Source organism: Phalangium opilio, unplaced genomic scaffold (genome assembly GCF_054372755.1).
Source record: "Phalangium opilio isolate 3A_F unplaced genomic scaffold, DU_Popi_V2 ptg000014l_1, whole genome shotgun sequence".
Classification (NCBI taxonomy): Eukaryota; Metazoa; Arthropoda; class Arachnida; order Opiliones; family Phalangiidae; genus Phalangium; species Phalangium opilio.
Genome location: NW_028324149.1, coordinates 709,637 through 727,629, shown reverse-complemented (window position 1 = coordinate 727,629; position 17,993 = coordinate 709,637). Strand labels below are relative to the sequence as shown.

General features: G+C 34.6%; 1 long non-coding RNA gene across 1 annotated transcript; it reads left to right on the top strand.

The window, feature by feature from the left end:
• Positions 1-15,749: 15,749 nt before the first annotated feature.
• On the top strand, positions 15,750-16,626 carry LOC149704964 (uncharacterized). Its single transcript, XR_016381439.1, has 4 exons — positions 15,750-15,941; positions 16,150-16,373; positions 16,445-16,521; positions 16,593-16,626. It is a non-coding gene; the product is annotated as an uncharacterized LOC149704964 (long non-coding RNA).
• Positions 16,627-17,993: the final 1,367 nt, after the last annotated feature.

Genomic DNA, 17,993 nt, shown 5'->3' with positions numbered 1-17,993 from the left:
TGCTAAGGCCAATTTATATTTTGTCTAGTCAGGGGCGTGGTGTAACTAATCATTTTACCGAGTGTAAAGTTTGTTTTAAAAGATAAAAAAACATTGTAAAAGGGAATCAGTTTGAATAGGTTTATAACGAGGCTTGAAAAAGTTCCCCCTGGTGAGAACGTCCAACGTGTTTTTTTTAGGCTTTTTTTTTCTTCCGGAATTAGAAAAGAATATAACGGAAGCGGTGAAAATAATATAATAGAATAGAATAGAAAAGGTGTGTCCGAAAGTGATTTTCTTGTTCCCGCCTGGTTTTTACTTTGCATCGGAAAAATATGCATTGTTCCTATGGAAAATTTAGGGTGTTTCCTAAAGTTATTGTTAAATTGGGTTTACGCCATTTTTTTATAATAGGCGTTAATGTAATAAAACATTTTCCTATAATTCACCGTTTATTGAAAAAAAAATTGGTTTCAAATTTGAAAAAAGAAAAATTGTTTTAAATTAAAATAAAATTTGTTTTAAATTAAAATAAAATTTGTTTCAAATTAAAATAAAATAGTTTCAAATTGAAATAAAAATAGTTTCAAATTTAAAAAAAAATTGTTTCAAGTTAAAAAAATATTCAAAATTAAAAAAATTAGTTTCAAATTTAAAAATTGACTTCAAAATTTAAAAAAATTATAAAATTTTATAAAATTACCTAGTAATTAGTGAAGGTATCCGCTGATTGGATATTTTTTATTAGTTTACGAGCAGCCATTTTTAAAAATGGCAGAACACGGAAGCCCAAAAGCCATAAGGATATAGGGAACTAGTTACACAATACTTTTGAATTAATAATAATAAAAAATATCTGATACAACGATTTATTTTGAACCTTATAGTAAAGAAAGTGGTTTTGGTTCAACAGGACAGAAATACAGAAAATAAAACCTATACCAGATAGGAAGGACCGTGTCATTATTTCAAAATTTTATAGTATAGAAGTATACCAGCTTTATATCACTTGGGGAAGTTCGGAAGTATATATGGGGGAAAAGGAGGCGAAACGTTACAATCGTTTCCTTCCGCAATATGATCTTGGGATCCACTTTTTATGATAATACTTTCCCAAAAGAGAAGGGGAGGAAAAGTGTATCCAAAGAATATAATCTTTTTTTCTTTTTTTTTAAAAAAATATACGTCTTTCTCAGTCAGTCTTATAAAAACTCCCGAATAATAAAATTGGTGGAAGATTGTTGGGGTGATTTTCAACCTAGCTTCCACTACTACCTCTTAACCAAACCACGAATTTATTAAAATTCTCCATGAAAATTGAACCTCAGCCTTGACTTCCTTGAGAAATAGAACATTTTGTGCCTAAACTGAATATCAACTTTTGAAAATGCAATTGTAACAAATTTGTTTACGTTTAAAACATGTGTAATAGAGACACGGCCGGCAGTAAGGGATAAACCTCGTTTTGAAAACGTCAGACCATCGCTTACACAATCACATTTAATCCCCCAACAGCCTTCTACTTAATAAAATCCTCCACCATGTAGATGTAAATGGGAGGAAACGTTTCCCTATTCTCCATAGGCATACGGGGTAGATAACCTTTGACCCTCAAATATATCAAGGCACATCATAAACGGGCGAAATTTTAGTACAGCTTCAAAAATGAATGGGGAAATTTCTTTAAACAACAGTTTTAAGTTTTGAACCATGTTGGGGAAGTTTTCTTTACGTTTTAAACAATTTATTCCATATTATTTTGAAAAATGAATAACTTCATGCTAAAACCAACTATCAAACCAAATCAAATGAAATCCACGCTGTTAAATTTATGGTTGAATAGCGGAATAAGGTAGTGGCTTCCTTGCTCGGTGTTCCCTAAAAGTCATTAGATATTTTTTCCCCCGAAATTGATATCACTCCCATCCATATAATTTTCTTCGGACGAAATCGACATCATTTCAAAACCGAAATCGAAATTGGGGAAAAGAAAAAAAATCTTAATGTGGGCTCTTTTAAAGTGAATGTGGTTTGAACCAAAATCTCCCATTTAAGAACAGGTTTTTTTTTACATTAGAAATTTTAGTGTAAAATTACGTAAAGAAACGACTTATTAGTATAATTTAGTTAATTTTTTTTTCATATAGGTATGTTAACTTTGTTTGGTCAAATTAGATAGAGACATTTTTCAATTATAAATACTAACTAGGTCTATTGTTTCGATATAAATGAAAAATCCACTTTAATATTAAATCTAGCGTTTTGTATTTAATATAATTTGCACAAACACTTAAATTAATTAATAGGCGCTTGACGTGTAAAAGGATGTTTTTACGGAATTTGTAACTTGAAACCACTCTTTTTTAGCCTTAAAAGGTTTGGTTTTGAAAGATTTCCTGGAGCGTAGAGAGGCTCCCTCGGGTTCGTTAGGCTTTTAACACTTTTTCCAACCTTATCAATATTCATTAAAACAAGGCAAAGAATCCCGAGCTAAAAGAACGTGTTATCGGGGAAACACAAATACCACCTGCACGAGGTATAACATCATCTTCCGGTTTTAGGAACTAAGCATTTTATCCCCAAAACATCGAAAGGGTTGTTAAATTAACATTTTTTATTAATATTTTGATGCCGTTCTATCATTTAAAAGATAAATATATTTTAACGAACGAATTCAGTTTTGTTATCGTTATGATTTAGGCTTAATTCATAGTATAGTTGTGTTTAGTTTTAGAGACTATATTTGGTAATGGAAATTAAGATAGATGTTACAGTAAACTGTCAGCGCTCGTTGGAGTGTAGTATATGTAGCCGTTCGAAAACTAAGAGTGGCTCTTTGGTAAATTTGTTTTTGCAAGAGGGGCTTATCGCACTCGCATTTAGGCTTAATGATGGCAATGGCCTTTCCTTTTCAAACATTAAAGAAGCCTAAGTTTATGACAATAAGTTGCACAAGTCCATTAACAAATAGGAATTTAGTGGGGTTTTCCAAATAGGGTGGGATCTTGAGTTTAAAATGCAATTTCTATGACATTTTGCCATAAGGAAATCGTTTAAAAGTTACTAATGGAACCTTAAATGAAATAAATAAGTAACTGAAAGACTCGGACAATATGCTAATTAAATTTAAGGGGCCATCCCTAAAACACTCCAATCCTAACTTGTGAACGGTAAGCCTTAGGTAGAAATTACATTTTCGACTAAAAATTTATGAAGTTTAAAATAAAACTTACCTTGCTGCGTACCTATCACCTTGTACTTTTAAACTGTTTTAAGAATGATTTTACACGTCATGGTTTAACGCAGAATAAAATAAAAAAGCGCTCTCCTTTCAGATACCTGATCTGTATTTGCAGACTTACCAAAGATATACTTAGGAAAAGATTTAGGAAATACACAGGGAGAAGATAGGTTAGGTTGTCTTTACTCCCCTCCCCCCCCCACCATACAACCAGCCCCGAAAATCGTATCGTCGAGTTTGTTTATGTTGGACCATCCTTCCTCTTATAGATGGCTTCTGTTTACCTGACCAAGAATGTAGTGTGTATACCATGACGGTGCCGCTCGCTCGCTTCACTCGTTACCCAGGATAAACTGCGGGAGATTCCTTAAGAGAATCATTTATATTTATAGCCTTACAAACCAACTCTGTGTTACATCGTTACATATATATATTCCTCTTAAAATTAACTCGGGATGTTCATGGTTTACATTGGTGCGGGTCCGGGTCTTGTGAAAATAAACTCGCGCAATGTTGTTTCTTCAGAACCTTTTTAGTTATACAGTTTTCTATTGGCTGCTAGAAATCTGCTACCATGGAGAAATTTTAAAGAGAGTTTGATTTACAATGCAAGAAAACTACTCCATGGAAAATGCCAACGGAAAAACTGTAGACTGTCTTCAAAAAGTGGATACAGGGTGTAGTGAAACGAAAAATCTATTTTCAAAGTCAGAGGGTGCAGTGTCTTCTGCTTGATACAGGGTTAAGACGGATCATTGATTGGTAGGTTCATTCCAAAGACGTTAGAGAAGGCTTCAACGTTACCAGTCATCCGTCAAAGTCATTTTGTTCGAAGCCATTAGTGTCTTTGCAAATACCCAATCAGCGTCCCGTTTTAAGATAACATGGTACTCAACACACCAGACTCTATTTAACCCCCTCTTTTTAAAAAAACGGTCTGTAATTTTTCTAATTGGACATATCAAAGGACCAAGATACTTCGACCATTCTGACTTAGCGTGTTGTCAATATCACGTTGTTCTAGGCGAACAGCGCTTGCAGGGAAAAATCGTAACAATTACAATCGAATTATTGACTTTACTGTACGTGTTAAGTAACGTAACTGGTCGCGTTCCGAGGCTTTCTTTTCTGGGAATAAAATTGTTACCACCAATCGATTATAGGAATTGTATTGTATCCTGGCATTATAGAAGTCCTCCTGGATTAAGATCAGGCTACGCTCTGGTGACTTCTCACCAACACTAGAAAAGGAAGTGAGCTGTGTTGGTAAGGGCTATAGCCATCGGATGAAAATTGGACTTCGTTAAGGCGTTAAGAGCTCGCCTAATGCTTGTAATGGGTTTTAGTTGGTAAAAGCTATACTTGCTGGCTATATTGCCTGGGGGTGGTACGCACGTGCTCCTTCGATATACTGCTTTGTCGGATTTAATTATTTACCAAACTGGATGGATGCTAGAGGAGAAATTTCCATAAACCGTTGTGCCTATAGTATTTAGCTTAAACTTGTTCTTAAGTGTTTAAGCAGTATATTTGGAAATTTCTCTTTAAGTTGCCTACTTGATTTTAACTGAAAATTAAGAGAGCTCTTGTTGTTTCTTGATCTTCCTGCATGCCATAGACATTCAACACAATAAACCTTATAAATCCAAGTAGTTTTCAAGGGTAAAAATTGTTTCTGTTAATATTTTAGTTTCGATGTTTACCGTAAACAAAACGTACCAGCACTAGCCAACCAAACAACCAGATGTCTATTTTATTTTTATAAGTACACAACAAGCTCGTGTTTCCAAGCTAAATTAATACATAGTTTTCACTGTTCCCCTCAATGTCGCCAGAATCAGTACTTCACTTACTTGGCTCAAAGTAGACCCGACAGCCCTGCACTGAAGTTGAAACCGAGAAAGTGGTTTATAATGGCGAGGAAATTTAGTGAAAACTATCCATACATTTTAGGCCTAACTCATCACAGCGTAAAACTCAAAACTGCTCTATTTTCCCCTAACAAAACCTATGAAAGCTTCGACAAAGCTCCATGGGGTACCGTGCCATCGTTATCTTCACCAAACTACCAAATAAGAAAGATGCCTTCCATCTGTTTCGAAGTTAAGATGTAGCTAACCTAACCTCAGTAGCGTGCAATACATAAACACACATTTTCCAGGCCTTACACCACGCACATCAGCTCCAATCTGCAGACTTCGTATTGTACTTGTAGTTTCTGCTGTTTATCTTACGAAAATAGGCCTAAATACGGTACTAATCCTTAAGGGACCTAACCATTCCTATAATTGAAGAGAGAGATGAGGCCGAGATTCGAATTTCCGGATAGAGATTTGCTTTGTAAGATAAAACGGAGTTCGAGTTATTCGCCCCATTTAAAATTCCCCGCCTGTGAACTTCAGTTTCAAAATCACAAAGAGATTCACTAGCGTTCATCCAGTTTCCGATTGAAGGATTTAACCATAGCCACTAGAAATAATTAGATCATTGAACAGCAACGGTTTAAGGCCTACGGTTGCAGACGACAGTGTAGAAAACCTTCCATTTTTAGATCTTTTGGTATATGTTCAGCCCACTGCCGTAATGTAATTATATCGAGTTCTCGACCCCAAAACTTTAGTTCTTTTCTTCCCCCTTTTGTGGAAGAGAGCAGTGGACTGTCAAAATGTAGTCATCACCAAGTCAAAGGTCAGATAGAAGTTTTACTCGAGTCAGTTCAGTTCTCATGACAAGCTCTCCTACCAAAATAGCTACCAATAACCAACGTTTATCTAGTTGATGTGCGCGTAACTGGACACCTTTAAAACTCTTAAACATTAAATTTGAGAGTCTTAAGATCTTGGAAGCAACTTCCTTACAAAATTTGTTTCAGCATCATAAGCCAAGAATTTAGTTCTGGAGGTAAAGTGAGCAATGCATTGATTGAGTCCATTCCGATATCTATGGATTTATCCCGATGTAAGGACTGGTTGGAAGTACGGCAGCCAGGTCGCGGTGTAATAAGAGCTAGAGCTATTCCCCAGTCTCCCAGGTCAGCGAAGTAATTAAGATTTCCTCCGTGGGTTATTATCAATCCTTGGAAATTTATCGGAGACGCCCGCATTCTATACCTGGGTTTGGTGGTAACATGGTACTATGTGTTTTCATACCTTTTAATTAAAATTCGGGACAGCGTAAACGAAGTATATAATGAAAACTTGATTAGGGTTTGTCGTGAGATGGGAATAAGGCTTATTTATTATATCGGGAAGGGGATTCCAGTCTATTCTATTTGCATTTACATTCGCTCAAGCGTTCATCAATGAGCTATAAGCAACCCGAGTTCTAACCCTTTCAGTAATTATCGAGTATCTTCAAGGTAGAGCTTGGGTGACGCTAATTTTGAACGGAGTTGCTCTTAAGCTTCGTAATTAAAAATATATGTGTGTTTGTGCGAAATTAAATTAACAAGCAATCCTGGTAATATTTTAAAGCCAAATACGCTTTAAAATGATCACAATAACCCCTTTTCTTATTTTTAACATATCACCTAGTTTTAATTTGATTTAATTTACAATATTAACCAGTTGCACCATAAGCATCATCCACACAATTTAATATCCTTGAAATAACGTCGCGTGACCCTGTAGACCAGTCGTCTGCTATTTCTAAAGGTCGCGATTTTTAATGCAGTTATAGTCAATTACCTACGGGTACTCATTGTTTTAATTATAATTTCAGAAGAAATATCAATTACTGGAACGAAATGTTGTTACTGGAAGCTCTACGAACGTTTTATTTACAAAATAAATGAAATTTCGCACCGAAATACTGGAAAATTACAAATTGAATACGTCTGAAAAAGTGAAATGAAATTCATCAGCCAAGGCTTAGAAATATGCTGAGTCATCGCATTTCCCCATTCAACTAGAACTTCTATTATTATAAAATTGAACTAATTACGGTAAGTGATGGTTTAATTTAACACTAATTAACTAAATTTAAAGAGTTTTAGACACTATTTAACTGTTTTGAATAATATATTGATACCAATTTTATAAAATATTTAAGTGAAATTATTACGAATTTACCAATGTGCTACGAATTTCTTTCAAGTTTCAAATGTTCGTGTATAGTGTTTTGCACAACTTTTAACCCTTTATATTTCAGTATCAGTATAAGGTTAACCCTTTGAAATTCAAAATTTTTCAAGAGGTTAAGCTATAGAACAAGTAAAATATCCTTACATATCTATATGGCAACAATCTTTGTAATAGAAAATGATGTATCGTTCTGAGGCCAAAATCATTTCGAATTAGATACTATTAAGCGTAATCAAAAATCAATACATCAAGGAGTAAACTTTAGTATAAAAAAACTGGTTACAAAAAATAATTTCAAAGGGCAAGTTTCATCAAGAAAATTGAAACAAACAATTGCAGATTCGTGTAAATAATTTTTTAGTTGTGATTGTTAGTCCGATTTTTACGTTGATGCTATCGTTTCGAACCTTTCATTGAACACTATTAGAAAGAACGTAGATGGATTTTTATTAGACTTGTCGTTTAAACCACCCTTTGGCCTCCCATAGTAAAGGGTGGCCTCGAAGCTTGTCGAAAACGCTCTTCCGAAATTGAAGGCAGGAGGTTAAACTTCCTGTTACAAACAAGTTGCTCGAGAGAATAACGTGGGAGTTGAGAAAAAAATTAGGGTTGTCCGGATTCTGATTTTTTTTAAAACTCCCTTTCGTCTGACATCTAAAGGAGATTAAAGAGGAATATAGTGAAGGGATATAGTGAAAAAAATCTTGGACGGAAGAATGCTTGTATCATCCTTTTATGTCATTTTTCTCTCGTTGGAGCCAGCGTAGTTTTCGCCCTTTTGGAAAAACTGGCTTGCATTATGCCTAGACCCTTCTATGTCTACTTGGCTATATAGCGGATGTCCGTTTCTACGCGAAAGTTCTCACTAGTTTTGTTAGGGGCTGATGTTTAAGTAGTATCAGATGTATGAAACAAAGGCTTAGAAGTAAAAAAGGAAGACCATAAAAATTGCAGGAGACAAAGCTCTGTTGCAGGCTTTGATCGTCTGGTGATTCATTGTAACAGTATGCCTTTTTTGTGGCCGAAGTATTTTGAATGTTTGGTTCTTCATTCTATCAGAAACCATTGCCAATCATATAGAATTACGAGTACCTGCGCCGTTTTACTTCAAAACGACACAGTAATTTACAGGTCTCTATTGCCAGGGTTTAAAAGGGTTAAGACCCTACAAGTTACATACTTCTGATTGTATTTTCATAGCTTATATTCTGGGGTAAAATAACCTTAACGTTATCTATTGAACTTTCATTATGAAACAATTCTTGAATAGGGAATAAAAAAATTGGCGTCTTCTGTCATGTTTAACTGCTAGAAGGCCTGCGTTTTTGGGGGAAATGGTTCTTTCACCATCTGTCTTTGCAGCGAATATCCCCTTACTTACTTTAGGTATCACTCCGCAGTACATTAATACTTACTGCAAATTCCGCTTGGACGTAAATAATTCCATTTATACATAAAACCCGAATCCTCGAAAACGTTTCGAATTACCAATTTTGAAGGCTTCAAGACAACACAACCAAGTTAGGGTCCTTTATAGTGTCATCCAATAAGCCTGGACCCTTAATTGAACGAACCCCCTCCTGTGATTCACGTACGCCCCTAGGGCCCTAGGACTATTTATACCCTGAATATGATCCCACGGTTTCAAATCCCTCATAGTCTTTCTAAGAAAAAATCTTAAATATTTCGTATTCCACGTATTCGCTAGAGATTCAATTCCAAATGTATTTCAAGAGAGAATTGGAATGAGGCTGAAACCCTTAATTCTTGCTGGTAGATACTGGTCTTGGCGTATACTGTTTTGCATTTTGGAACGCCCTTTGGGTGCGCTAGTAGGTTTTATGGATTTTTTTCATCCTATAGCTACTTTTTTGTCGTCGTTCACTTGCCAGCATGCAGTTTCATTAAAAAAAGGGCCAGACACGAGGGGTTGAAATCATTAGAGATTATAGTCTTGTGTAAGAGGAGATGGGAACCCTAGTTCTTTTGCTCTTTTTTATTTCCTCCCTCTCTCTCTCTCACTCTCTGTGACTCTTCCCTTTGAAAGAGGAAAGAAGATAGACTTTTTCGATTCAAAGACTTCCCTACCTTTGATAACATTGTCTAGTTTTTGGAAAACTCAACCTTCATTCTTGTTTGCCACATTCCCCAATCGTAATGGTCTATTATACATAAAAAGCTTTCACGAACATTGAGTACATTTTTCAAATGATGGGATTATGTTCAGGAAATGATTTCGGAAGTGAAAACAGGGTTCGTATAAACATGGAAAATGGAAGATATGGGAAGATATTTTAGGGAAATTGGTTTTCGGAGTTTTCTATGAACCCTTGGAACCTAAAAAAAAATTAATAATAATTAAGCTTCTTCTGAAATAATGTACAAATGAATTTAAGTATTGTAATTCTTTTTCTATATCGGTAAAAATCCATTACTGTGGTGCAGGAGCATTTCATAGAGTGAACTTGTTAAGTCCATATTCTTGTGGTTGACCAAGTTAAAAACTGAAAAATGTTTTTAGTATTGTCAAACCAACTATTTTTAGTCTTTCAATGGAATCCCAAATGGACAAAAAACATTTTAGCATAATGGTATATATGGAAAGCTAGAGCCGCTGTATTTCTGATGCATTTCTGAGTTCCTAGCTTGCCCATTTTGGTTTCGAGTTTGTTATACAATGCCACGGGGTTATAAACTTAGCTACTGTTGAGAGTGCACTCAGCTCAAACGGAAGTTTGTTTATGGAAAATGGAGCATTTTCGTGAGAATGGCTGAAGGGTTGTGTAACTAAGTTGAAACAACGACTTCTCTAAAAGTCTAGTATACTAGAGTCAGTTTAAAGCTGGTTTTCTGCTGATAGTGCATGAAGAATGTGTATTTTATACTTTACAAAGTCTTTTTTTACTTTCTTCAAGAATGTTCAATACCATAAGGTTTTCATAGTTTTAGACGTAAAATTTAGCCTAATAAATTATTTTTTATGGTCTATTTGAGGACTAATGTTTTAGTTATAGTTTACATTAATAAAGAACAATTAAAATGTAACACATTCAATGTAGGCGAAGATTACTGGTACAAGTATCGTTAGTATTCTTTATCGATCGGACTATATTGACCATTGGGGAGGGAAAGAATGAGAGGTCAAAACACAAAAGTCGATTCGCAATCACGCTTTTTTATACAAGGGGAGTAATCCGATCTATACGAAAGATATTGGAGCTATTGGCTGATAAATCTATCCAACAACGATAATAGTATATTTTCTCCCGATACCCTAAAATAGGCGAGCCAAGAAACAACCAAGAATATAAACCGATATATAAACAGAGGCACTTTTATTCTTATATTGTTCCCGTGTGGAATTCCAAAAAACTAAAAGAAGGAAAATTCCGATAAAAACCTTCTCTTTTACCAAATTCGCTTTTTATACACATAGTAAATAAAATGTAGACTCTTACACAAATTGCTTGCAGCTCAATATTTTATTTATGAGAAACTTGTGGAATGGAATAGGCTAGCTTTTTTCTCGAAACTTCGACCCCTGTAGGAAAGTCGTCGAAGTATTCAAGCAAATGTCTAGAGATTTACAAGTCCATCAAAGACGTGTTTATAGCCCTTATGAAAATAACCTTGAAATGTTAAGTGACGTCGCAAAATTTAACTTAATTTCACTTGTTGGCAATTTAAGAAAAATGGCGTTGAATTTTTTAAACCCAAAATTCTGACTTTTTAAAATTTAAAAATTGGTCCGGGAAATCAGACAATTTTTCAACTTTGGTTTCACTTTTTTAAGAAAACTGCCTGACCTTCCACAGTACATAATTTGTGTTGGAATCAGTTAGAGATCCCTGATCGAAGAAGAAGAAGAAAATATAGATGCGGAGTTTTCCCTTGATGACTGATGTCTAAGAAGTAGGGAATCGGTTTGGGAATTGAGTGTTTATACAGGAGTAGTATGGGATGGTATATATCCCTTTTAAAAGCATTTCAATTTGACAGAATGATTTTCCTTGTACTTCCGCTTGCCTTTTTCGAAAAGAAACGGTATCAGATACCCTTTTATAGCCTCATCGTTCGATGAACATCTAAACCATGTACAATTATACACAATTAAAATATCTCTACTGACTTTGCATTTTAGTAAATGGTTATTAGTGTATTCCAAAATAGAAAATTGAGATGCCTGTTCGAAGTTTTCATGATCGATGGAAAAACAAAAACATACAGATTGCAAAAAGCCTCATGTGACTATAAGCTAAGCCAGGACCAGAAAGATCAAATTGAAATGTTTCCGCATGGCCGCTCGCTTGTCATCGAAGCATTTGTTTACGTAGACTAGAAGCTGGTACGACCATTAAAACCAGTTATAACACGCGGCGTCGGAATCACCCCCTATTTCTAGACTAAACAAGACATTGGGGCCATATAAGTCTAAATGTTTACGGTGGATTTGTAGCCTGTTTCTTCTTAAGAGTTACCAAAAACCAGCTAGGGAGTAGGGAACACTTGAGTGGGCTGATTTCCATACGTTATTTGGCTTAAATCCTTGTTTTCCTTTGCTAATGCAGACATAAATTAAGCAACAACATTTCGATATCTTAAGATGGGAACTTAACCAGCATATTTTGTTTAGATTTTTCAAAATTAGAGCCTTTTTCAGAAGAGCAGCAGCAATATCGTCTGCTTAAGACGACGGAACCTTGATTGGTACGTTGCCAGTCCACCAAAGTCCTTTAGTTTGTCCACACACCCATCTAATTGTCTTATAAGAAAACAGAGTGGTCAAACGCAAGTCTCTATTTTACCCCCCCCCCTTGACCTTTAAAAATTTTGTATAAACTTTAAAGATAAAAATAATTATTTTGTTTTTTGAATTATTTAAAAAAAAAATTATTTATATTTATTACTTTGATTTTTTTCTTGGGTTCAAATGGATAGCATTTTACTTTAACCTTCAGAACCCCCTGCCAGTTTTAAATTATTAAAAGCTTAAGGTATACAACCTTAGGTTGAATTTTATCCTATTTTATTGTATTCAGGAACTTGAAAACGGAAGTTGAACCGAGGGGAAAAAAAATTGGGAAATACTGTTCATACATACCCTTTCTTTAAACGTCATAAATCTTTTTGAACCAAAGGAGAGAGACTTCGATTCGATTTTTTCTTTCTTTCTTTCTTTTTTATTTCTTGGGTGGTACTATGTTATGGGATGAATGGTACGGATTACAAAGCGATCAGTATGGGATTTTCCGGCATATAACGTAATCTTCTTTATGGACTTTCATTGAACAGTGATTTATCTATCATTTCCTTCCAATACTTTTTTCGTCCCTTCTCCCCACTTTTCGGCGCTGTGTTTATTTGTATCTGTTGGAAAATACAGTGCCAAGGTAGTTTTGTTGTTACTAAAGGCCTTTTCAGACAATTCAAATTTTAAATGAGTCGACTTGAGTTGAGTAAACTATATAGTTGAAACGTCTGAACAGGATTTGGACAAGTTGAATCACCAATTCTTGCTTACTCAAGTAACTTTTTTGACCCATTTTGTTCAGTCAAAAGTTATATCGTCTGAAAAGACCTTAAGAATATGGGGATGTAGTTCGAGCCTCTGGTACTGTACCCTTTTGGCATACTTTTTATGAGATGCAAAAATTTGAAGAGCGGGCTAACCACTTTGCTATTAAATAAAATAGCAACTTACCAGTTGAAGTTCAACAGTTAATTTTTATCAATTACCCTTGACCTAATAACAAGCTTACACGAATGTCCTTGAACTTTGAAAACAATGTCCTTCAGTATTTTTAGAAACGATAGAAAATATACCAAGTGGATGCTCTTATAACTTGGAATTAATTATACCTGTATTTCTGTTTAGTTATAATTTTTTTTACTGAGACAACACATTTAAGGAATAGACACTAAGCTTATGAATCGAAACCTGAAGTGCAGTTTTGCATTTGAATTCTATTTTTCTATTCATTTTGCTATATTTGTTCTGTTCGTATTTCCAGAAATCGCAACCTCGTTAAAAATACAATAACGCGGTTTTTTTTTTCGTTTCAATTGGTGAAACTTTTAACTCTAGCATCAATTTATGAAATCGTGATCCAACGGAGTTATTTTTATTTCTGCGGAATTTCAAGTGACCGACTACCTAAGTCACGAAGCCCTTAAGAAAATAAGAATTACCCACGTTTTCGACTGAGCTATTATTTTAAACTTTTCAAAATGAGACCTAGTTCGGACTCTCGTTAGACATAAAAAACCTCTGTCAAATCATCTAGGGTTATAAATTTTATCCGGAGATTCAACCCACACTAGTTTTCAAACCTAAAATACTTAAATAAATCCTTAAGCCATTTTTTTCTCTCTCGAAGATATCCAATATAATTTTCGTTTCAAGTAATTTTACACAACAACCTAAGCCTTGGTCTCCCGAAAAAAAAATCAACGTATACTTATAAGTTATCTTTGTAATAATGCAGGAAAGCAAGCAAGGAAGGGGTTTTTTTCGCTCTAAAGATAAAGAAATCGCCTTAGGAAGTTATTGTATTTGATGTTAGGCTCAAGGGTTGAGTTTCTCTGCACTGTCAGGGTTACTACACTTCCTGGAAAACCTGGAAAATTAAGGGTAACTAGCTAGTCATTTTTAAACACAGTATTCTCCAGACCTTTCCACGTATAAAATTGGAGAAACTTGAATGGGGAACTTATTGACATTAGATAATCAGGAAAATCTCTTTAAATTCAGGAAATTTTGAAATGAAAAATGTGTAAGAACCCTGCGCAAGTCGGTGGTGGTTATAAAAGCAACTTGGGACTTGAAGAATATTTCTTCCTTTTTTTTATTCTCATATATTCGTTTAATACTTTTTTTACTTCCGCCCCCGGAAGTGGTTCAGTGGAGGAAGGATACTATTTTGAGGAAAAGGAGAAATAAAGATAAGAGTGACGAAACATTCACTATAGAGTACCGCGAGTATCGTGGGAAACGTTTAAATTCAGTTATATGACAGATTTAAAATCATGTTTCGCTCCTTGATATTGAAGAAAAAGGTTTTAGGGACGGGTACATGGTGGAGTTGAAGAATTTTGATATTATTCTTTTGGTTCGCGTATTTCTTTTGCAAGCTTCGAATAGCTTGATTCTTTTTGAAAACCGATACTGTTTGAAATAAAATATATATGGGGCTGTACAGTATTTTGGAAACAAATATATATCGCTGAAGTTACTATACATTCTGAAGAAATTTAAGGTTTGAGAAGTTTGATATTATTGAAGTTAAATTATAAGTTTGATTTAAAATAATGAACCCTAAATATACCGAGTGTTAAATATGTAAAAGTTACAGCCCTCCATCTGAAGATTGCAAATCAATATACGTATTCTGATCTTCAGGGGCAGTTAACAATAACTTCTTCTATCAATATATTTGCATCTTCAAATTTTGTATTTTTATTCGTCTAGCTCACGCAAACTGCTCTATATAGTTAACATTTTTCACATCGACCCCGAAGGCTCGAATTCGCCACTATACGTTTCCTTTGTATGAAATAATACTACTTTTTCCTATTGAAGATTTTCATAGAATTTCTCTCCGCCATGTTTCGTTTGACTGCAGAACATTCAGAATGAAATGAACTTTAAACCGGCAACCATACCAAAAAAGATGGGAAAACCCTCGTTCCCTGTTTTATGCAAAAACCCTAGTCAGCGAATATCAAAAAAAAAAGATATATCGTTGAAAGTTACCATGCAAGAATTTTAGGTCTTGCCCATTTTTTACTTTTGTATTCTTTTTTTTTTGAAAATCATTATTTTAAAATAAAAGAAAAAAAGTAACCAGAGATGTATGAAAAACATTTCTATGGCGCACCAACAGGAAACGTATTGTGCGTGGTTGCAAATAGATGCAACAAAGTTATTTTAAAATTTCTCCTCTTTTTTTTTTTGAACGTCGATTCGTTGGTCCTTTTTTCTCTTCTTCTTCTTTCCTTGAAAATTGAGATTTTGTTTATGCTAATTTGCAAAACGCGGCCCACCCTTAGGCCTAACTCGCTCCTTCGACGCGTTTAAAGAGCTCAAACAGCCACTGGGTTTTTTCCTTTTTTTCACTTGAATCGAGCCATATCGACCCAACATCGTTTCCCATCCAAGAGGAGTGAGTGCACTCTGCCTGAACTCAACCTCGCCATTTTTTTCTGTGTGTAGTTCGCCATCTTATTGTATTTTAGTTTGAGGTTTTACTAGAGGAGAGGCAAGACTTATGTTGTTGTTATATGATTAGCTTTCTTGGGTTACTATGATGTCATAAGTTTTTATTTAAAATCTTGGCAATATATATGACGGGAAAAGACAAACCCGAGATCATGGTGCACGTGCGTTACAGCCCAATATTCCATCTTTGAGCGTTCTTACATGTGTTTTAAGCCAGAGTTTAAATCTGAAAGAGTATAGAGAAATAAACATATACTGCCTTTGATAGTGGAGTAATCTTAAGTTGAAAAGCAGTACGCTTCTAATACACTCATCTTGGAGTGGTTTCCTTATGGAGTGATGGGGTATTATTTGTTTTCCTTGATGGAAAGAATGTAATGTTTTCATTTACAAAGACAGCGGAATTTCTTCTTTGGAAAACGTAAGAAAGAACGAAGGGTTTTTACATCCGAAGTTCCTTTGTTAACTAAGAGAATTTCTTCATCAGAAAAATTCTTTGAATTGTGTTTAGTTTTAATGATTTTGCCACTATGCAGCTGAGATTTATCTTATGCTTGTGTTACGCTAATGTACTGTAAAGAAAAATGTCTCTAGGGTACTAAGAAAAAATTGTTTTTCTTCACCTCTAGGTATATCAATTATTTTTTTCACTCAAAGCTCACTGTAACCAAATCTACTGTATTTCTGCTAAGTCTGGCATAAATTAAGGGAGATGTTCTTTAAGGGAGTTGTCTCCATTTTGCCTTGCGGGCCACTATTTTCGAGTTATGAAGAAAGAAATGACATCAATTTCTCCGGTCAACACCAGAGTAATGACAATGAAAACTTTGATCAACTTGTAGTGCCTCACGAAGTATTTTTTGAAACCTTAATTGTTTCCGTTATGCCATGTCGATTTTCATCCATTTTTAGCATTTTTTCTAGACCGGTCGCTAGACGCTAAGAAACCCTTGTTTGTAATTTAAAACCATATACCAAACCAACCGACCAAACCGAGTGTGGTAAAAACTGTTCAACAGCTAAGCTTTTTTTCTTTCAAATTCCGTACATTTAACTTCATTTTTCACTGCAGAAACCATATAAATACAGGCTGTCCAACATGGTTTCCAATTTCAAACGTTATCCGATGCCACTAACTTGGGAGGCATCGCTTTGCACCATCTACTTTCCATCATTCTTGAAGTTGACTTCAAATCTACAAACGGTACCCGAGCTATGGTTGACTGCATGGCTACCCGGGGTTCAAATACTTAAAAGACGAGAAGTCATAAGAGGTCGCGATTGGTTCTTGAATTTTTTTTCAGTTAGAACAACGTTAGGCCCGAATGGAAACACAAACAAGTCAGGGTATGGGTGCAGTAGGTTGTAATATGAAACTTTGAATTCGGTATCGAAAACAGCTGTTCATGTTTTTGTTTTTGCGGAATTTTTTTACCAAAATTATAATATTCTATTGTGTTAGAGATAATGATGTGAATTTTTTTTATTAATTAAGTAATAGCTGTGACTAAATGACTAAAGCCATTGGGGAAAAATGGTTGGTAAACTACCAGTAATAAATCGGGGCAAATTAAAATTACCCTGGTAAAATTTTACACTCTAAAAAGGATCGGTAATTTACCTTCTCAATTCTCTAGCTAGCAATGACGTAACTTACCATAGAAAAATCCATGAAAACCCGGCTTGCTTTTAAAAATTGATTAATACAACCTGAACTTAAAATTGGAAAAGCTTCTTAAACTGACATTAAACACGAAAATCCACTCTTTGAAAAGTTACCCAATTTACTTTGCAAAGTTCGAAGCCTTTTCTCGCTTTTTACGATATATAGGAAACTTTTAAGAGTAAGTCGACTCTTGAAGTTGAAAATAAGTTAAATTTGTTGAAATGGGATTCTATAGATGAAGTGAATTCCGTCCGAGTTTCTAATTTTAAGAAATTTCCAGGATCTTAGATGGATTTCTCGAGAAATAAACAAACCACATTGTAATTAAATAATTAAGGGAACTCTCAAGCAGAATATAATACACATTAAATGAACCTCTGAAATGTCGAAGCCTTGAAATTCTCTAGGGTCATTTAGAGAACAAAGGATGGACAAAGATATTTCTCCTTTGATTTACTTGGCAATCCAGAACACAGGGATCAATGCATTTGTAATCATGTACCTATATACTTAAAACAGTACTACGTAAAATTCTGGGTATGCGAGTAATAATAGTCGTAGGTCTAACTTTTACATCCCGAAATATACATAAGATCATAAGTGAAATAAATGCCAATTAAGTATATGTCTACGTGTTTTAGGAATGACAATTATAACATCGTGCTTATTTTGTCTGAAAATTCATTATAATGCCGACGCAAAATATCGGTGTCTACTAAACTTCAGATGCTCTTACGTAATATTAGAAATAAGCTAGTAATGTAGGTATTGGACTTAGTAACTTAGAAATACATTATTAATATATGA